General features: G+C 34.8%; 2 non-coding genes across 2 annotated transcripts; both read right to left on the bottom strand.

Annotated features, from left to right (window-relative positions):
• Window positions 1–11,070: 11,070 nt before the first annotated feature.
• Window positions 11,071–11,144, bottom strand: TRNAI-AAU (transfer RNA isoleucine (anticodon AAU)). The gene has a single exon. It is a non-coding gene; the product is annotated as a tRNA-Ile (tRNA).
• Window positions 11,145–14,978: 3,834 nt separating this feature from the next.
• TRNAI-AAU (transfer RNA isoleucine (anticodon AAU)) lies at window positions 14,979–15,052 on the bottom strand. Its single transcript has one exon. It is a non-coding gene; the product is annotated as a tRNA-Ile (tRNA).
• Between the last annotated feature and the right edge of the window lie 7,733 nt (window positions 15,053–22,785).

Raw genomic sequence — 22,785 nt, 5'->3', positions numbered from 1 at the left:
GGATCAACCAAAGAGTCCCACATTTGAGTTAAATAGCATCAAGACAGACATATGTGAAGACATCAGGATATTTCATAGGTAAGACACGTCTGAAGAGAAAGGGCTGAGCTATAGGTCAGAAGATAATGCCATTAGCCACTGGAGACTCACAGGAAGAAAACAGGATCACCAACGTATCACATACGCGTGAAGATATTTGGTTCAGTCAAAGGTAAGCCAGATAACCTAGTTGCTTTGCACCATAAAACACCAAACCAACCAACCAAAGATAATCCATTTGGGAAAAACTGGAGTAGCATAAGATAAAACACGTAAAAATAATAGGATTAATCAAAGTTTTACAACCTGTGAAGAAAACAGTATCAGATAAAGATCTCCCACATTTGACATTAACGGAATGTGCCCTAGTTGAAGAATGTGTAAGAAGAAAGGACCAGTATCAAGACACATGTTTATATGTATGAAAACATCAGGAAATAGCAGATGTAAGATATGTGAAGATAAAAGGATCTACTCCAGGCTAGATTATTGTGAAGATAATATCATTAACCATGGGAAGAAATGAAAATGATCAACAGACCATCTATACATAAAGCCCTTAAGATCAATCAGGGTTGGACATGTTTTAAGATCCTTAAAAGTGTCCCAAAACAGACATATGTGCAAGAAATTGTATCATCCACAGGCACGTGTAAAAAGTATAAGATCTGTCAAAGTTCTTTCACATGTGAAAAGAACACCATCAGCCAATGGCCTCACACATTTGAAGACAATGGGATGAACTCCTGTTGAAGAATGTCTAAGAAGAAAACATCAGCATCAAGAGAGACAGTTTGTTTCTTTTTTAACTTTCACGAATTATTTCTCCTATGTTTGAATGACGAGTTCTTGTATGTAATTTTAGCATATTAAGAATGCGTGCAATTTTTTATGGATACCTAATATTGTAACTAAAGTAAAGGTTCTTATTGAAACATACCTACACACAGTTTCTCCAGCGTTTGATTTTAAAAGATTGACTTTTAAAATTATGCAAACATTTACATAATTGTAATAAGCTATGCGACTGAACGTTACTTTGTACTACCATTTTTAAATTAAGAAACCGTTGAAATTGTAAATATATGTTGAAAAATCTGCTTACTGATTCTAGTATGTAGTGTGTGTGTTTTTTCTTATAGCAAAGCCACATCGGGCTATCCGCTGTGTCCACCGAGAGGAATCGAACCCCTGGTTTTAGCGAGAACCTAGTATGCAGTGAACTGTTAATCAATAGTTTATTTAATATTAGTACTAACAATAGTTTTGTACAAACTTTTCTCTAGCGGTAGAACGTTGGACTCACAATCTAAGAGTCGAGGGAACGAAACTCCGTCACACCAAACATACTTACTGGTAATGTGTTATAGGTTTTCAGTAACAAGAAACGTTGTGGTATCACTTAGGACGCTCGAATCAAAATCTGTGGGACATTGGTTTCCATTGTATCACCAAACGCATACACATGTCCTCTTAGCTATGGAGGCATTTTAATGTAATGGTCAGTCCAACTATCCGTTTTAAGGATGGGCTCAAACATTTACGACGAATAGCATTGAATAGATGTCTTCCCTCTAGTATATAACTTCAAAATTAGGAACATCAGTATTGAATAGCTCTCTTCCCTCAAGCATATAATTTCAAATTTAGAAACAGTCAGCACTGGTATCCAGATCGCACTCCTTGTGTGCTTCACGTCATTACGAAGGAAACATAAAGACCTTAGTTATAACTGTAAATGTCTCAAAACTTGAATGTATGCTTAATATGCTTATATTGTATAAATAATATCATATTTGAAATAACAGAAAAGTAATTAGTAAAATACTATACAATTTTTTCATAAAGAATTATATCAGATCTTCATAAAGACATTTGATTCAGTCACAGGTGAGACCTTTGAAAATCTCCCACATCAAACAGATATATAAAGAATAGAATCAATCAGAGACAAGAGAAGTGAGAAAAGAATGACATCAATCACAATTCTCCCGCACATGAAAAGAGACAGAATCAACTTAAGATCGCCTACGTTTGAACACTTTGAGATCTTCCCTTGTTGAAGAATGTCTAAAAAGAGAAAATATCAGCATCAAAACAGGCATATGGAAAGACATCAAGATCGGTCACATGAGAGATATGTTTGAACAGAAATGGATCAACCATATATTAGACACATGTGAAGAAAATAGCATCAGCTGTGTTAGAGTCAGAGGAAGAAAACAGGATGACAAACAGATCACATATCGTGAAGTCATATTTGTCAATCATGGGTGAGCCATGTGTGAAGACCTTTTAGAAAGTCCCAATTCAGAAAGATGTGTGTAAAACAAATTAGCCACTTGTAAGACACATGAAAACACAGTAAAAGCATGTGAAAGGAATAACATCAGCTAAACATCTCTCACATTTGAATACAATGCTAGCTCTCACAGTTAAAGAATGCTTAAAAGATGGAATCAGCATCAAAATAGAAATATATGAAGACATCAAGATATGCCACAAATAAGACACTATGAAGAGAAAGGATCAATCATAGGTAAGGCACGTGTGAATATAATGTTATTAGTCATGAGAGATTAACAGGAAAAAAATGATTACCAACAGATCACATATACGTGAAATCTTTAAGATCAGTAACAAGTGAACCATGTGTGAAGACCTTTGACAGTGTTTCAAATGAGACTGATGTGTGAGGAACTGGATCGGCAATAGAGAAGGAACGTGTGAAAAGTATAGATTGATCAAAGCTCTCACGAATTTAAAAAAGAAGAGAATCAGCCACAGATCTTACACATTTGAATACAATAGGATATGCCATATAGGATTGCAATCATAATGTTTCAGAGGAACTACATACTACAGCTATTCTGCTGTCTTTTGTGATATAATTAGCTTTGACTTCAGCTAAATGATTGGTATCATCCACATTCACCATCTAAACTGATTAATATATTCTTTTAAAACGAAGAGATTAGCAGCGAAGTGCATGCTCTCAGATTTCAGTTCTATCAGTCATGTAAGGGATACTCCTAAAGATAAGTCACATTATATCAACTGTCTAAGTATGCTATAGAAATAATTCTTTGAGAAAGCTGATTCAGGGTGTGTCAGAATTTTATTAAAATTCTAATCTGTAACTTTAATACTCCTTGTAAGTACTTTTCATATCAAAGTAAAATATCATGAACTTTAAATCTATTAAAGCATTTCTTTAAAATAATAATGGCTTTAGATCGCATAAATCTACGTACTGAAGCAAAACTCATCAGGAATTTGGCCATCAGTGTTAGTTAATTAAAAACAATCTTCTTATGTTTTTACTAACAAAGATTAGAAGGCATTGTTTCATCAGTTGGATACCGTCACATTTAAGAATATTTTCGGCAGTAATCCTAATAATATCTTATAAACTTATGAGATTTAGGTTAGTTCTAAATACATGCACTAATTTAATGAAATACTTTAGATAATTATAATAAATTAATAACATTCGCTGTATTAAATACCATAGCAAATACAATTAATGAAGGTCACAATAAGTAGAAGTATTTAACTAATACTGTCGACTGGAACTACTTACGTAAAAGTAAACGCATTGGAACTGTAACCTTATAATATCATGACTATTTGTTTTATCTAAATGTGTATGTGTTTTATAGCAAAGCCACAATAGGCTATCTGCTGTGTTCACCGATTTTAGAATTGTAAATTCGTACCCTAACCCTAGTATTCTCCCTAAATAATACAGTAAATCACCCCTACAGTATAGTGTGAAAGACTAATTACATCTGAGAAAATTAAGACATACCTTTTAGTTTAAACTGCGTCGACTTAGTAGGATTAATTTTAACATAGTAAAACTAATGTTTAAGAAGATACAGAGTGTGTGTGTGTGTGTTTTCTTATGGCAAAGCCACATTTGGCTATGTGCTAAGAAGATACAGGATAATAAATAAAATAAAAGAATAATACCTAAACTGTCCTTGAAAATAAAATTTCGTCAAATGTAGTACATAAAACAAGAACAATAACAAAACATACTAAGCATAACATGTGGCATGTCCAAAATCTTTACAACCCACTTGTGGCTCAGCGTTTTGTCTCCGGAATTCAACCGGAAATTAGGTTTCAATACCTCTGACGATCAAAGCATAGATAGCCCTTGTGTAGTTTTGTGCTTAATTAGAAACAAAACTACAACAATCAAATGTCACAAAAGGTAACAAAGTTAAACATTTACCAAATGAAACATGTAAAAAGTAAAAGTATATATATATAGGTAAGAAAATTACAACACTCGTTAGAGTGATAGAGTGCAATTGTAAATAGCAATGTAACTCAACTGTTTCGAGAAGTTACTAGACGCACAAATTACTCAGTGTTTACAACATATATCAAAATCTTAGTCACACCGAATCACAAATGTGATAGTTCTACCTCACTTGCCCATTATCATAATATCACTTGCTCTCTTGCTGCCAAACACTTTCGAATGTTCCATCTGCGCGTGAGGAAAAATCAGGGCTGTGAATGAATTTTGTTTCATAGTACTGATGTTTATCTTTTGCAGTTGGTGAATGTATAGTGAGTAGTTAAACATTACAGACTGTTCTCTAGGAAATCATTTTTTTGAATTGTAGGTGCAAATGATCTCTTGTGAACAAGTTAACGAATAAATTTAAATGTTATAATATATTTTTATTAATGCAAACAGTACGTTATTGATATACAACACATATATAGCATCAGTGTATCTCATGAGACATCTTTGACACATCCTAATGTGCCATTTAAAAAAGAAAAGGGGCGTGCAAGAGAAACCGTATTTATTACAGATGGACTTGGATGACAAATGCTTGGGAAACGATACTCTAAGATATTTATATTAATGAAAATGTTTAAATGATAAATGTTAAGAAGAAAGGGTATTTTTCAGATACCTTAAAAGCAATTGAGTTGGATGAGAAAGTTAAGTACTCTATCTGAAAGTATTGTTTTCAATACTGGTGGCAGATCTATCATTGCGAAGAAAAAGCACGACAACCAGTTTGAAATTAGGTCTTTTGATTTGGAAATATTAAAACTTTACCTGTTCAGGAAACTTGTATTTGTGAACGAAAAGATTATAATTTGAAAAATGAAAAGAGTCCCTTTCTTGAAAATATAAACTTGAATATTCGATTAATGATGCCAATATCTAACACCACGTGTTCATTTGAAGTGCAATTTTATCAGTTGTTTGCATCTGCATTTCATATCAGACAATGAATCACTAGATATCTTAGTGTGTGTATATGCTAACCACGAATGTGTGCAAGTATTTCCTTTTACACCATATACATAACCCCATTGGCACAGTGGTATGTCACAGTGATTTTACAATAGAATTTGCTTTCTCATGGTAAATAATATATAATTGATTATAAATTAAGGTAAGGAATGCTGCAGAAGGGAGGTATTGCTCAACTCAAAAATAATTATTTCGTGTGTGCTTTTTTTTAAAACTGAATTACTTACAACAATATGTACATAGACAAACGTTCATGGAACAGGATAGGCGATTCAAGCTAAATGTCATTCATCAGGATCATTCTTGGAAGTATGTTGTTGAAAAAAGAGCCAAAGGGGTAACTGAAAAAATAATTTGTAAGAGAAAACTCAAACTACTAAGAAACCCGAAGTCCCTGTCGAGACTGTCCACAGTGTTATCATCGATATAGCCAACAGTCGATACAATCCTAAACCTACTTAGGAAGAAATCCCCCTGCGACAGGACAGCTAGAAACAACAATGGATAAAACTTCATTCCATCTTTATACCATGGATAAAAAAACACCAAAAATACCTCTTGGTTGAACAATTTAATTTACTGTTGTGTTTACTTTGTTTGGATATTCGTGTAGTTGGTTTTTATTTATCCTCTCTGATAATTTAAAAGAACCTACCAATATTACAACAATATGAAGCCTAAATATGAATAACTACTCAAAGCACTGCTAAATAAAATAAAATAGTTTCTATTTTAACATAACGGTTTTACAATGATTTCATTCTTAAATAATAAAGGTTGTACAATCACAAGTACAGTAAACTGTAAGTTATTTCAAACGAGTGTTGTATCTTTCATGGATATTTATTCCCTACTGCACTTTTATTTTCAATACTCCTTCAATTCATTAAGTCTATTGATCAAACATCAAATTTCAACAGTCAAGAAAGCTGAGATTAATAACAAGGTACACCAAAGTTAAATAGCATAATTTAATTTTAGAATGCATTCAAACTGATATTGAGGAGAAATTGTTCTTTATATCTGTTCTCAACAGTAGTGCTTTACAGTCGATAGATACAGTCATGTGAAAAAGTTAGGACACCCTATGAAAGCCTGTTTATTTTTGTAACATTTTTGAATATATAGATATGTAATCTCAATTTTAACAATACTGAGAGATTGCAGGAATATAACTAAACAATTAAAACTGAAGAAAAGACTTTTCAAGATCTTCTGTAAATGTAATTCATTGGAATCACTCAATGAGATAAAACTGTTGTGGTTGTGTTTAAAATAAAGTGAATTATATAAAACAATGGAAGATATTCTCAGTAATACAAATATGTTTATAACAATTGTGTGTGATCTAACAACAACTAGGGAAGACAAACTTACAATATATCTTTTTTTAATTAAAACAACCAGAAATGATATCACAAGCTCACAGTATGAATTCCATATGGCTTACAAAAAACGTTCAGTTCGGTTGTTTCCTGTGTAGGCATCGATAATCGACAATTAGCAAGATTTCAGACCCTGTATTTGGAAGAATTTTGCAGGATGAAGTTTCTTTGAAGGATACTCTTGAATTTGTAAATAGCTTAAAAAAGACATAGGTTAATGATGATACCCACTGTACTAATAAAATCAATGTTTATGAATAAATAAATTCTCAACAAAATCGTTGATCTTTCTTCTAGTTAAAGTAAAACTAAGAATTTTTTTACAAAACTTTTGCGTTTTGCAACAAAATAATATATCTAAATATAAAAATCTATTAACAAATTTATGGAGCTCTTGTGGTCTGTTGTTTCTGTCCTTTTTAACCCTTTTCTGTGGTTGTACAATGTTTCATATTCGAAACATTGGTATGTCAACGAGCCTGCATGGTATTTCTTCTTGGTAGTTAGTTGGGTTAAATTATTATTTCTCTCACCCGAAGGGGGTAGAAAAATAACCAGGCGCGGTCAGAAACTCATGTTTCTCTTAACCCACACGCGGCTGGAGTTAATTAAGCACATAATTTGAAACTTATTAACTGAACTAGAGTAACACTTATTTACTAAACTAGAGTGGTGGTAGTAAATTACCTTGTTATCGTAGAGTGGTTTATGATCTCTTTGAGGCGCGTCGATCGAAGCTTCAAAAAGCGCTCGTCCAGCCGGAATGCGTGTGAAAAGTCAAACGAGAAGCTGCAGCATACATTCTTTCGCAAATATCCATTGGCGTAGTTGTGATCACAACCGAATGAGCAGTGAGATGCATAGCCACCACGTTGGCACAGTTAACACATGCGACTATAATTTAAGAAAATTTAGATACTAAACACAAGTCTCTTTAAAGGCTGGGATCAATAGATCCAATGAAACTGAATTTTGCTGTGGGACTAAACGGGAGTACCCCGAGAAATCCCACTTCAAAGGCCAGGGCGCCGAAAAACAATGCTCTGACCGTACCCGCAAGCAACCTCTAGGAAAATAGATACAAGGATTAACACATGTTAACATAAAATATCTGGTGTACATATCTAACAATACAGATTAGTGTTAGAAGAGACTTGATGTTTCTAGAGAGTCGATGAGAGTAAGTTCAAGAGGACCGACGTTGGTATTCTTGGTTGGTGTGATCATTATCAACGTCTTGTGGATAATGGTCCCAGGTATCTGGAAGACTGTGAGAATGATGTATCTGGTAGAGTTGGCTGGGTTTCTTGCGGAGGTTTGCTAGAGGCTCTGGTGAGTCGCTTGTTGTATTCTGCTGTCTGGATTGCTTGATGGTTGTTGCTGGCGATGTTGGTTTGAAATTCTTCGATTGTTGTACAGAACTGTTTAGTTGAACTTGAGGCGTCACACGTATTGATATCTACAGTTGTAGTCTTTGTGATATTTTACTGTAGAAATCAGTTTGGGTAATGTTGCTGGTTCATTGTTTCTTGAACTGTGTTGGATCGATGACTGGCTTTTGTGAGTCGTTAGTTAGCGGAGTATTCCATGGCTGAATGGGGAATTTTGGTATCCTTGACTTCAATGAGCGACGGCGAGGGCTTTCGGCACTGATATGGAATGAATGGTAACAGCATCTGTTTCGTAAAACGTAGTCGACACTGTGCTTCGAAGTAGTTACTAACTTGTTGAATGTTGTAGGTGAAAATTCAGTGGACGGAGTGTGATTTGGCTTTCTAGGGCATGTTTGATTTCTGTGGAATGAATAGATGTATGACTGATTTCTGTATTCTAAGCCTTGCATACATATGATAAGTCTGTTAGTGTAGGAGAATTCTGCCGTGGCGATTTGTAACGGCAAGAGGTGCGGCTGAAGGAAAACGAGGATTACCGGCGAAGTAGGTCCAGACAATGAAAACATCATGTTAGAAGAGTAAAAAAAAATTGACTTGCTAGCTTTCAACAGCAGCAACAAACTTCCAACCAGTTCTGAATAACTCAGAGGAATACTGCCAGAAATTTAGAATGAGTATAAATATTCCGAAAAACCAAATAATACTATTCACTTAACAAAATAAACTGAAAAACGATCAAAGAAATTTATACATGAACGGAACACTTTTACAAGCTGACCTAGGATGAATTTTCAAGATTAAATTAATTACTTATAAATGGCCTGTATGGGAATCGAACCTAACAGGCCACCAGATGCCAAACATATTGAACACTCGAAAAGTTTTGCTTCTTTTCAATAGCAGAAACAAATTTACAACCAGTCCTGAATAACTGAGAAGAATACTGCCAGAAATTCAAAATAAAGATAAAAATTCCGAAATACCAACTGATAATATTCGCTAGAGAAAATATACTGAAAACAAAAAATAGACGAAAGTTACGCATGACCGGATCACTTTTACGAACTGCTACAGCGGTTAAATTTTTGGGATAAACTTCCTACATCAAATTAACGTGGATACAGCACACTAACAATATCCTAACTAGAATCTGGGAAAGAGCAAATTAGGCTAGTAGCCTATTGGGTTTAATTCAAGGCACATCAACAAATAATATTATAAAAATCTACAACAAGATACATAATACCCATTATAGAATACACATGTCCAGCCAGGATAAACATATCACAAAAATAGATTAATTATAACAGAGCAGTACAGTGAGATTCTAAACATCTATCTACTATAAGACGTACAAAGGGTAAGCTACTGAAATTACTAGGGTAGATGATACTACATGAGAGTCACTGCGTCGTAATACAAATATCAAGTAGCAATTTATCAGGTCATTCTGTAAACAATGTTCGAAAATTTAATACACAAAATGCATCATCATTTCTGTTTCTCTAAACGTCTTTCACGAGGAAAATATGTTGCAGGACGTATATTAAAATGTTCAGGCAAATAAAAAATCTAACTCAACACATTAAACGAACAAACCTATGTCAAGACAAATGCAAAGAGCAGGGATGTGCAAAGCCAGCACGTCGGCACAATTAACACACATGACTATAGTTTAAGAAAATTTACATACTTAAAGATGGGCCTCTTTTCAGTGTTGGGAACAACAGATCCAATGAAACTGAATTTTGCTGTAGGGGAGAAGCGGAAGTACCCGGGAAAACTCACTTTCAGGTCCAGGGCGCCGGATAAAAATGCACTGACCGTACCCAAAGGCAACCTGTACAAGAAAAGATACACTGATGTTAACAAAAAATAGCTGTGGTATATAGGAAACAACACAAATTACTGTTAGAAGAGACTTGACTTTTGCAGGAAGTCGATGAGGTTAGGTTCAAGAAAACCGACATTGGTATTCTTGCTTGGTGTGATCATTATCAACCTCCAGTGGGATAATGGTATCAGGTATCTGGAAGACCGTGTGCATGATGTAGCTGGTACAGTTGGCTGGATTTCTTGCGGAGGTTTGCTAGAGGCTCTGGTGAGTCGCTTGTTGTATTCTGCTGTCTGGATTGCTTGATGGTTGCTGGCGATGTTGGTTTGAAATCCTTCGTTTATTGTACACAACTGTTTAGTTGAACTTGAGGCGTCACACGTATTGATATCTAGAGTGATAGTCTGAATGCTTTGTGATCGTTTACTGTAGAAGTTTCTTTTGGTAATCTTGCTTGTAGATTGTTTCTTGAGCTGTGTTGGATCGATAACTGGATTTTATGAGTCGTTAGTTGGTAGAGTATTTTGTGTTTGAATGGCGTGTTTGGGTATCCTTGGCTTGAATGAGCAACAGCGAGGACTTTGGGCACTGAAATGGAATAAATACCAGTTGCGTAAAACGTAGACGGCACTGTGCTTCGAAGTAGTAACTATCTTGATAAATTTGTTAGATTGATTGAAATTTTTGGAGAAGATTCCGTGGACGATGCATATCTCGATCTAGCTGTGGCTTTCTAGGGAATGTTTGAATTCCGTGGGATGAAGTCCTTTGAAAAACACAGAGAACCGGTCGGTGTGTGTCTAACTAACTTTCATTTCTGTATTCCAGTGCTTGCATGTGTGTGATAAGTCTGCTGGTGAACAATGCTTGAAGAGAATTCCGCTTCGGCGTATTATTCGAAATCTGGATGGGTCGATGATTGCAACAGGTTTAACCTCACCGATAAACGTGGCGAGAAATGACGCCGAGAGTCGCGTAGGCAGGACATCGTCGACTAACGGCAGTGTTAGTGAAGAAGGTCCACGCAATGAAAACATCATGTCAGCAGAGTGAAAACATAATCAAGCTCGCTTGGTATCTTCCCTGGGAATCACAAAATGTGTGGCAAAAGTAATCATTTATACATGGCCTGTATGGGGATCGAACCCACGACATTCGCGTTATTAGCACGACGCTCTAACCAACTGAGCTAACAGGCCACAAAAGGCTAACCATGTGGCAGTCTCGAAAAGTTTTGCTTCTTTTCAATAGCAGAAACAAATTTACAACCAGTCCTGAATAACTGAGAAGAATACTGCCAGAAATTCAAAATAAAGATGAAAATGCCGAAATACCAACTGATTATATATTCGCCAGAGAAAATATACTGAAGACAAAAAATAGACGAATGTTACGCATGACCGGATCACTTTTACGAACTGCTACAGCGGTTACTTTTTTTGTGATAACTTCCGACTTCAATTTAACGTGGATACAGCACACTAACAATATCCTAACTAGAATCTGGGAAAGAGCAAATTAGGCTACAAGCCTATTGGGTTAAATTCAAGGCACATCAACAAATAATATTATAAAATCTACAACAAGATACATAATACCCATTATAGAATACACATGTCCAGCCTGGATAAACATATCACAAAAACAATTACACAAACTAGGAAAAATACAAAATTCAATCTTAACTTCAGCTTATAAAGTACCCATAGTACTTCGTCCACGTTCATGCACAAGTATCCAAACACAGAGAGAATTTTCGATAGGCTCTTCCATAGCGCACTGAATTATTTTAGTAAGAATTGCCATAAAAGTTGTTTATCGTGGGATCTCGACAGATACTACGTACGTGATGAACGTAGTCCTCAGCACCTCTCTCCAATAAATACATATTTAAGAAATATAAATGAAGCTGACCACCAAGCACTTCTCGTTTAGAATTTGTATAATCTTCGTAGCTATATTTCATTTCTTTACTTTTTCTTTTAATAAATATCTCAATATATAAATAGATTTTAAAAATTAAAAGTAATAACGAAAAATATAAAAAGAACGAAAATCAAAATAATATTTCATAAATTCAGAAAAATAGCATCTCAAGGCAATATATGAATATAGCCCTGAAAAGGGCGGAGTACTGTGGGTTACTCTGGCTCTAAATCACTACAACGAAGATATTGTGGTAATCGACATGAAAGTTAGGGATGGAAGAAGAGGTCATTTGCAACGGACCCTCCTGGGTATCTGAAATCCAACATACCCAAATACCCACAAAGAAGAAGCTGTCGGCAAGTGATATTGTCGCCAAACGGGTTGTCGCCGAGCCATCTGTCGATTAGTACTGTTGTCGTTGAATTGAGTGTCGCTATGGCTCGGTTGACAGTGAATCGTTTGTGTTGTGTATTTTCGTTTTTCTGTGTTAAAGGCGTTTCTTTGGTGTAAATATATATATGTATTTGAGAGTCGTATTCTTTTTACATTTTCCGCTTCTGCGACGTTGATTGGTGATCTGCCTCTAATATCTTTGCTTATATATGTGTCTCTTTCTTTTCTTTTTTTTCGTTTCTCGAGCCATACAGAGTTTTATTTAATTCTCTGCATTTCTCCAAAATGTCTAATATGTCGTTTATTTTGTCTCCTTTCTTGCCTCTGATTGCGTTCGTTCATTAACGGGTTTATCCATTTTTTTGTATCTCTTTATCATCTGTGCTCTCTCATCACATTTTTTTTTCCTTTTATTTTTCGGTCTCAATCTTTTTTCATTTCAACCAATCTAACTAATAATGTCTTATTTTCCTTTTTCCGACGATCTTTCCTTCTTTTCTAAAGTATTTCTTTTAACTTGTTTTCTTGTGAGAGTGAAAAAAAAAATTTTACGCGTCTCATTTTTTTTCGGTAACGTTGATAATGTTACTTTTTTCTTCAGATCTTTTATTTCATTCTAAGTGCTTCATATCTGTTTTCTAGAATTAAATGAAAAGTATTGTTATACTATTCAAGCACATATTTGTCCATTAGTATTGTTTTCATTCTTCCACAATATACGTAACATGCAGAAAAGAAAACTATATAAAAACAAGGGAAAGCACTAAAATAAACGAATCATGATAAATCCGTTACACCTTTCGAAACAGGCACGCCATTTAACAAAATTTAATCAAAGTTTATGATTAATAGAGTTGTGACATATTTCTTTCGCGCTACACGTGAAGTACTTGGGAAATATATAGGCTTTCTAATAGCCTTAATGTCGTAAACAAATTAAAAGTTTTAAAATTTGTATTAAAATAGTACAAAAGTATTTAAGAGATAATATTAAAAATGCCTATTTTTAAAAGGGAAAATATATCATCGTAAACATTTTTGAAAAATAGCTCTGAAGTGTTTTCTACCATTTGAGGTTTAAAGAAGACAAAAATAAATTAATTATAACAGAGCAGTATAATGAGATTCTAAACATCTCTTTACTATAAAGCATACGAAGGGTTAGCTATTCAAATTACTAGGGTAGTTGATACTACATGGGTGTTACTGTGACGTAATACAAATTTGAAGTAGCAATTTATCAGGTCATTCTATAAATAATGTCCGAAAATTTAATACACATAATGCATCATCATTTCTGTCTTTGTAAACGTCTTTAACGACGAATATTAAAATGTTCAGGCAAATAAAAAATCTAACCTAACACATTAAACGAATAAACTTTTGTGAAAATGGATACAAAGAGCAGGGAAATGCAAATCCAGCACGTCGGCACATTAATACAGATGTCTATAGTTTAAGAAAATTTACATACTTAAATATGGGCCTCTTTTCAGTGTTGGGTTCAACAGATACAGTGAAACTGAATTTTGCTGTAGGGTAGAAGCGAAAGTACTCGGTAAAACCCCCTTTCAGGTCCAGGGCGCCGAATAAAATGCCCTGACCGTGCCCCAAAGCAACCTGAAGGAGAAAAGATACACGGACGTTAACGTAAAATAGCTGTGGTATAGAGGAAACAACACAGATTAGTGTTAGAAAAGACTTGACGTTTGTAGGAAGTCGATAAGGTTAGGTTCAAGAAAACCGACATTGGTATTTTTGCTTGGTGTGATCATTATCAACCTACTGTTGGATAATGGTCTCAGGTTATCTGTAAGACCGTGTGCGTGACGTAGCTGGTACAGTTGGCTGGATTTCTTGCGGATGTTTGCAAGAGGCTCTGGTGAATCGCTTGTTGTCTTCTTTTTTCTGGATTGCTTGATGGTTGCTGTCGATGTTGGTTTTAAATTCTTCGTTTGTTGTACAGAACTGTTCATTTGATCTTGAGGCGTCACACGTATTGTTATCTAGAGTTATAGTCTGAGTGCTTAGTGATCGTAAACTGTAGAAGTCTGTTTCGGTAATCTTGCTTCTAGATTGTTTCTTGAGCTGTGTTAGATCGATGACTGGATTTTTTGAGTCGTAAATTGGTGGAGAATTTATGTTTGAATGGCGTGTTTGGGTATCCTTGGCTTGAATGAGCAACAGCGACGACTTTGGGCACTGAAATGGAATAAATGGTAATAGCATCAGTTGCGTAAAACGCAACTTCTTCATAAATTTGGTAGATTGATTGAAATTTTTGGAGAAAATTCTATGTACGATGTATATCTCGATTTTGCTGTGGCTTTCCAGGGAATTTTTGAATTCTGTGGGATGAAATCCTTTGAGAAAAACAGAGAACCTGTCGGTGTGGGTCTAACTGACTTTGACTTCTGTCCTCCAGTGCTTGCATACGTGTGATTAGTCTCCTGGTGCAGAATGATGGAAAAGAATACCAGTATTTTTCGAATTCTGGAATGGTCGATGATTCCACCAGGCTGAGCCTCACCGATAAACGTGGCGATATGTGACGCTGAGAGTGCGTAGAGAGAGGTCGACTAATGGCAGGATAAGTGAAATAGGTTCACGCAATGAAAACATCATGTTAGCAGAGAGGAAAACATGGTCCAGCTCGCTTGGTATCTTAGCTTGGAATCACAAAATGTGTCGGAAAAGTAATAACTCAAAAATGGCCTGTATGGGGATCGAACCCACGACCTTCGCGTTATTAGCACGACGCTCTAACCAACTGAGATAACAGGCCAATGAATCCAAACCATCTGGCAATATGGAAAATATTTCTTTCTTTTCATTAGCAGCAACAAACTTACAAACAGTCCTAAATAACTTAGAAGAATACTGCCAGAAATTCAAAATAAGGATAAAAATTCTGAAAATCCAACGAATACTATTCGCCAGAGAAAGAACTGAAACAAAACTAGACGAAAGTTACACATGATCGGATCACTTTTACGAACTGCTCCCTCGGTTGAATATTTAGGATTAACTTACGACATCAAATTAACGTGGATACAGCATACTAACAATATCCTAACTAGAAACTTGTAAAGAGCAAATTTGGCTAGAAGCCTCTTCGGTTAAAATCAAGGCACATTAACAAATAATATAATAAAAATCTACAAAAAATACATACTACCCATAATAGAATACACTGTAGCTGGTACAGTTGTCTGGATTTCATGAGAGGTTTGCTAAAGGCTCTGATGAGTCGCTTGTTGTCTTGTTCTGTTTGGAATGATTGATGGTTGCTGTCGATGTTGGTTTATCGGAAAGAGCAGATGTTTCTTATAGTGTTTCAACTTTCTTTTTATCCAAGTACGTTCTGAGGTTGTCACTTGTACAATATATAAATTTCTCAATTAGACATAATTTCCGTTGTGTTTCGAAAGTGTTGCCAATATGCGTAGAATTACATCGTCGATCAAAACAAACCTCCATTTCATGAACGTTTTCCACATAAGGTTAGGTGTCTTAACCTCAAAGCTTTTGGTGATAAACCTCCAGTATTAATTCATATACTTTAACCTTATTTTAATCTGTAAAATCTTCAGAAGAGAGAAAGCAGCATAAACTTCTTGGGCTTTACTGTTATAATAGTGACCATTTTTTCGGTGGGTCATTCCATGGTTTCGGTACTTTCTTAAAGTGCTGAAAATATTTATGAACTTAATTTTCATTCAATGGTGGTATTTTAACATACCGATTGAGTTAGAAATTTTTCATTTTGCGTTGGTCGATCGGAGTTGAGTCTAAATTCCGTTTCTTTCAACCAAATTTTTTTCGCGGCTTCAATCCGGGCTTGTTCGGTTTCGAGACGTTTTCTCTTCGCTTCAACAAGAGCTTTTTTGGCCTTGAGACCTTTGCTTTCCATTTCCACCCTCGATACGGGGTTGCATTTTGTCTTTTTCGTTTTTAATAGGGGCTTCCTCTTTATGGGCCTCGATGCGAGCTTGTTCAAGTTCGATGTTTTAAATTTTAATTGGATTTCTAAGTACCTTTATCACTCAACCCTGGTTGGCTAGTGGTAGACACTAGATTATTCCCCTAATGCCTTCTCAGCAACAAATCATCATCAACAATACACTTTATAGCTCATATTTTCTTATTGGTAAACCTCTAATTCTAAGAGTTAGGTAACTTTAAGTAATTCACTTTTATTATATTTTTCTAGTTGTTAGAGTTGATTCAGGAAAACCTTGGTAATCATCATGGCCAAATCTTGTTGGCACTGATAAATATAAATTGAATTACGATTTGAATTTTGTCTCTGATTCAGATCCCTTACGAGCCTCAAATTTATTATATTACGTATTATAATTTATCTCGAACTTCAGATATTTGATATGGAATATTTACAGATTTTGAACATTTAACTTCAGTGTATTTACATTCAACATTATTACTTTTACGAGAACATTATGGAGGCCCAGCATGGCCAGATGGGATAAGGCGTTTGACTCGTAATCTGAGAATTGCGGGTTCGAATCCCCGTCGCACCAAACATGCTCGCCCTTTCAGCCGTGGGGATGTTATAATGTGACAGTTAATCCCACTATTCGTTGGTAAAAAGAGTAGCCCAAGTGTTGGCGGTAGATGGTGATGACTAGCTGCCTTCTCTTTAGTCTTACACTGCTAAAGTAGGGACAGCTAGCGCAGATAGCCCTTTTGTAGCTTTACGCGAAATTCAAAAAACAAACAAGCTGAGATTTATATACCTTGCCCCCCTTATGTTGCTAAATTAGGGACGGCAAGCGCAGATTAGATAGCCCTCGTGTAGCTTTGCGCGAAATTGAAAAACAAACTTTGCAGTGGATAACTCGATGATGAACACACAGTCCCTGTTATGTGACTTGATTCTGGATCAACTCAAAATTAATTCACTCATCGTGAACCCTCGATAAGATATCAAGGAAATTCCAGGACAGATAGACCACTCAACATTGTTTGTAATTGTGTAAAGCTTTCGCACATAGATCTTTAATTGTAATAAATGTTTTTGTAAATTGTGTTATTATTTCTATATTAAAAATATTTGTATTAAAAAGAAATTTAGGGAATCAGTCGTGTTGGCAAGTTTCATAAATTGGATACATATCCATATTTATTTTACTTTTAAATGTAACTCAATTTTAATTTATTGGAAAGTGTAATATGTAATAAACTTTACCCTCAAAAAGGCAGTTTTCAGAAGTAGTAGTTCCAAAGCTTTACATTGAAGTTAAGCCACAAGCAGCCCATCAAATATCTTCATCGCTTCTATTCGGCTAACTTGCAGTGACAAAATTAAGAAAGTTAAAGAAACTATATAACATATAAAAATAAAACTTGGTACCTTGTAACTAGTATTAATATGATTATTTTAAATTATGCTTCTTTCATTATTTTGATGATATACTTTATAAGAAAAGTTTAAGAATTCAAAAGAATTCAATGTTTCAGACATAAAGGTCCATTGTTTTTACAGGTGCATGGCAAGTGGTGTGAGTCATACACCAGTTATGTTTATAGACTAAACCGGGAAATAATAAATGTTATACTCCAAACTTGTCCACTCCATGAAAGTCATAGAGTATATATTACTCGTAAATAGTTAACACAGGTCAGTAAACAGTTTAATAAGTTAGAACATGAGATACAATATGCAATGATGAAAAAAAAAGTGAACAGGCTGGTATCAGTTTAGTATAGTATTTCACATGCTACATCACAGTTTAGTGTTTTTAAATTGTTATTCAGTAACGAACACTAACATACTATATACCTTTTAACTAGGGTCAAGTGTAGACGAATGACTGTACAAACATCTTCATCTTACATTGTGAATTTTATCAAGGATCCAGCAAATCTGATGAAAACAAAGCTTATCAACCTTGATACTTTATTTCATTGAATGAAGGATGTGACATAAAGTTTAGTTTGAAAGTTGTACCAGTGGGTTTGTATTACGTATAATAATTTATCGCAGACGAGTCTCCGATGTTATGCTACGCACTTTACGTATTACTATTTCAAATAACCGGAAATCTTAATTCAAAAGTTAATTAAATGTTAATAAGTATTAAAGTTATGATATTTGCCAACAAGATTAATACACAAAATTTTCTTTCTTAACACAAATATATTTTAATATTCAAATAATAATACAATTACTATTTACGGTTATTACAAATATACAAGAGTTTCACAAACTATTCTGCAGTGTTCTATCTGGTATAGAACTAAATATTTTATCGATGGTTCAGGTCCACGAGAAGCAAATTATGAGCTGGTATTATTACATCTCACCTCAACTAGTGCTGTCTTTCCTTGGCTGGCCTCACACCCGTACAAGTTGACTTTTTACTGAACAAAATATCTAATGTTCTCCTAGAAATACTAATGTCCGAAGCTAATTAACTGAAGTTGCATTGCTTGTGATGTTCGAAATCTATACATTTTCCTGGTCAAATTATATAGTTTTCTGATTAATAAGTATTAATTACAATTTTAGCTTCCAAGGCTTAGAGTATGTTGACTGTAGCCAACCAATAACACTTTCTGACCAGAAACAAGAAAAAGTAAAAATTTTGTTACTTTAAGCATAAGCAAACGGGAAAGACCTATTTTTCTCTTCAAACTTTGCTTTTATGACCTGCGTAATGAAATTTTCTAATTCACCCATTTTCCAGAACATTCCAGATAGATTCAGTGCTGTGTTGTTGATAGAGAATTTTCTCGTACTTTCAAGAAATTCCAAAAACCTTTCAGAATTTTCTAGAATTTTCCATAGTTATATATATTCAGGGTCTCACCACTTCAGTTTAGTTTAGCTGCCTAAGTGAACGCATAGATCTATATGATTTTATCAGAGATAGCATCAGGAAGCTGCAAGCATTCTGCTATGTATGTGGTCAATTTATCAAGACAAGAGCAAAAAGTACTCTGTAACAGCATCTGCTAAAATGTGTGAAGCCTATAAGGCATATTTTGGCATGACTGTCGGGGATTAAGACAAACCTTGGGCACCTCATTTTACCTACGAGCACTGTAAAAAACGCTAGAAGGTAAGACGGGCAATATTTGCTTGCTTATATAGTAAGATTTTATATCATACAAATTTTAGACCTTTTAAAATTTAAATATATTTTTATTTTTTAAAAGAGGAAAGAGCAAGTCAGAGGAAGCGTCACCGACATTTTTCAAGCTTCTTCACTCGTCAAGATGGGCTCTGCTTCTGTCACAATGTATCCGGTCTGTGGATACAAGAGGCAACTGGAATTGCCTGTAACCCGAACGAGTGGCGCCTCTTCATTGATAGCTCATCCAGAAGCCCTAAAGCTATGCTGCTCCATAACGGGAATAAGTATCCGTCTCTTTCCCCAGTTCATTCGATGAACCTCAAAGAGGAATACAACAGCGTCAAGACATTGCTAGAAGCCTTGAAGTATGATGAGTATGGCTGTGAGGTTTTTGGAGGCTTCAAAATGGTGGCATTCCTGATGGGTCTCCAAGGAGCCTTTATCAAGTTTCCCTGTTATCTTTATGAGTTCAAAGACAATAATGCAGCAGAAACTACACAAAACATTCAAGGTGTTCATGGTGTGGGGTCTTTCAATGAAAGAAAACGTCGAAGGTGGTTTCAGAAATTCAGGTCAGGTGACTACAGCTTAAGTGATGCGTCACGTTCAGGTCGTTTTGTTGCGTTTAATGATGATTGCTGCTGGCTGCTGAAAATTATGCTGTAACAGTTGAAGAATTAGCACAAAAGCTTAATTCAACCCATTCAACAGATCACCATCATCTGCAACAGCTTGGAGAGGTGTGGAAAGTCAGTCCCCCTAGGAAAGTCTTTTTAAGCGTTTGGTGGGACATTGTTTGTGCGATCCACTTTGAGTTGCTGCCACTCATTTTAACGATATATACATATTGCATAAGACTTCTATTGTCAACAGTTAGAACGCTTGAATGTTGCACTGAAAGAAAAGAAGCTTGCTTTGATCAATCATAAAGGTGTTGTGTTACACCAGGATGATGCATGGCCCCATACAGCAAGGATCACATCTACAAAATTGAAGAGATAGAGTGAGAAAAACTTCAACATCCTCCTTATTCTCCAGACCTTGCACCATCTGATTATCATCTATTCCAAAGTTTGCAGAATTATCTTGATGGAAAAGAGCTTGGAACACATTAAGATGTCAAAACTACCCTCTCTACATTCTTTACCTCCAAACCACAAATATTTTATAGAAGTGCTGTTCAGAAGCTTGTGAATCGTTGGCCGGAAGTAATTAATTATGATGGAACATAAATTATTGATTAAATAACATTAAAAGCGTTTGAATTTTTTTCTCTTTTTCTGAACCTAAAATCGGACATTGCTTAAGGGATGACTTGATATATTGTTATGTGGTGGTTGTTGTTTTTGAATTAAGTACAAAGCTATACAATGGGTTATCTGTGCTCTGCCCACCACGGGTATCGAAACCCGATTTTTAGCGTTGTAAATCTGCAGGCATGCCGCTGTGCTCCTGGGGGGCATATTACATCGTATAGTATTGTAAAGTTATGATAATCGATTGAGAAGATATTTAAAATATAATTTCCGTGAATAAGTTGGCAGTGCTACGCTTGCCTGATTAAGTTCCGTTAAGAAATAATGAAATGGTTATGTTATTATATCGATATAATATTTTTACTATTTCACGCTTTTCTTGACCATATGATAGAAACCTATTATCAGAAATATTTCCTTGGTTAACTTTATTTTTTACATAATTAAGTCTACTTTACCCTGAAATAAAAAAGAAGGTAATTAGAGACAATAAGTTCTATTAAAAGGCGTAACAGTGTCAGCCGTAAATTTCCGAACTGAGAATACTAAAATCCAGAGTTTTATTCCTGTGTGCACAAAGCACAAAGTTAATTTTATAAGTTTGCGATAACAAGAAGAGAATATAATATAATTGATATAGTGAACCACCAAAACAGACCATTCCATCATCGTGATAAATTATTACCCTCTTTCCCCAATATTTTCTGCAAATAAAATTATCTGCAAGTGTTTACGAGTAACATATATGCTACTTAGTGGTTTTGTATCTATAATTCGTTGTTGCTTTAATTTTGCAAGTGCATTACAAACTTAATTCAGGCCTAATTATGAATTTTTTAGGCTACACATCAAGTTGTTTCTATAACATTGGCCTCTTAATTGACTCGTTGAATAGATAACAATAAGATTTCCAAAACTTCACTTATTCAGTTATATATCTAAACTCTTAATCAAAACTGGCTACGTAAGATTTTACCAAATGACGCTAATTCGTACAGTTTCCATCACATTTTACAACAAACGACACTGAAAACAGAGCTATCTCTTCCACAAATCATTTACAAAAAGATAATTGTAATACAAAACTTTTGAATATAATTCAGTTAGATGTAAAAACAAAACAGTTTTAAATTGTTCAATTGTTAAATGAAAAATGAATCGCAGGGAATTAGTGATATATGCTTGGTAAAGTTTACATCATGACAAGTTGTTTGTGTCTTAGAAATTGATACGCTGATTAAACTGTAGAGTCCAATAGGTCATTGAGAAGCAGCCAATATTGTGTGTCTGTGGTTTATGAATAAACAGAAGTTGTAGCTGAAAACAAAGACGAGAAATTTCATTTACTGCCTTTTCGTGAGACACGATGGAATTTCCTCAGGATCTCCAACGTAAACAAATACTTTATGCACCCTACTTCACTCAACAAAAAAACACCAAAACTATTTACTACTACAGCAATGACTGGTCTCGTGCTGTTCCCACATCCTTCAAGTGTGTTCCTTATTTGAATGCAGTTTATACGTTCACTATATAATCTCACATTCTTCTATATTTAGTCAAAAATATAAAGAATAAAATATTTAAATAAGTGGGTATATAGGGAACCATTTAATAATAATTCTTTCGTAGCAAAATTCATTATAAACTAACATTTTACATGCCTAATAATTCACATGGAATAATTTTATAAAAAATCTTAAATGTATGCGTGACATTGGTACTGTTTTATTTCATTTGAAACTTGTTTAAAAAAAACAAGTAATGATAATCATCCTTCGTCAGCTTAAAAAAGGCATTCACACTATAACAACTGTTGTAATAAATCGTAAATAAGTCTTCACATCACTATTGCGTTTGTCGTATCTCAGTCAGCTTAATGAGCTCTGGATTGGGTGAAATGCATCACCAGTAATGGACATGACAAACAATAAGGTTGGAATATTACCGAAGTACACTCTTCTTCTTAAAAAAACAACAGTCAAATAGCTAAATACAGCATGCAATTTGACATTATAAGATATTTTATTATTCATTAATTGAGTCAAGTAGAGCAGGTTTAAGTTAATCCGAGCTGCCTAATGCTGCTATCGAACCAAATACCACTGACATTATTACATAAACTTTATCTTATGGAGAATCCAAAGGTGTCGGTTATCAGA

Source organism: Tachypleus tridentatus, chromosome 6 (assembly GCF_004210375.1).
Source record: "Tachypleus tridentatus isolate NWPU-2018 chromosome 6, ASM421037v1, whole genome shotgun sequence".
NCBI lineage: Eukaryota > Metazoa > Arthropoda > Merostomata > Xiphosura > Limulidae > Tachypleus > Tachypleus tridentatus.
This window is presented reverse-complemented; position numbering and strand designations above follow the sequence as displayed.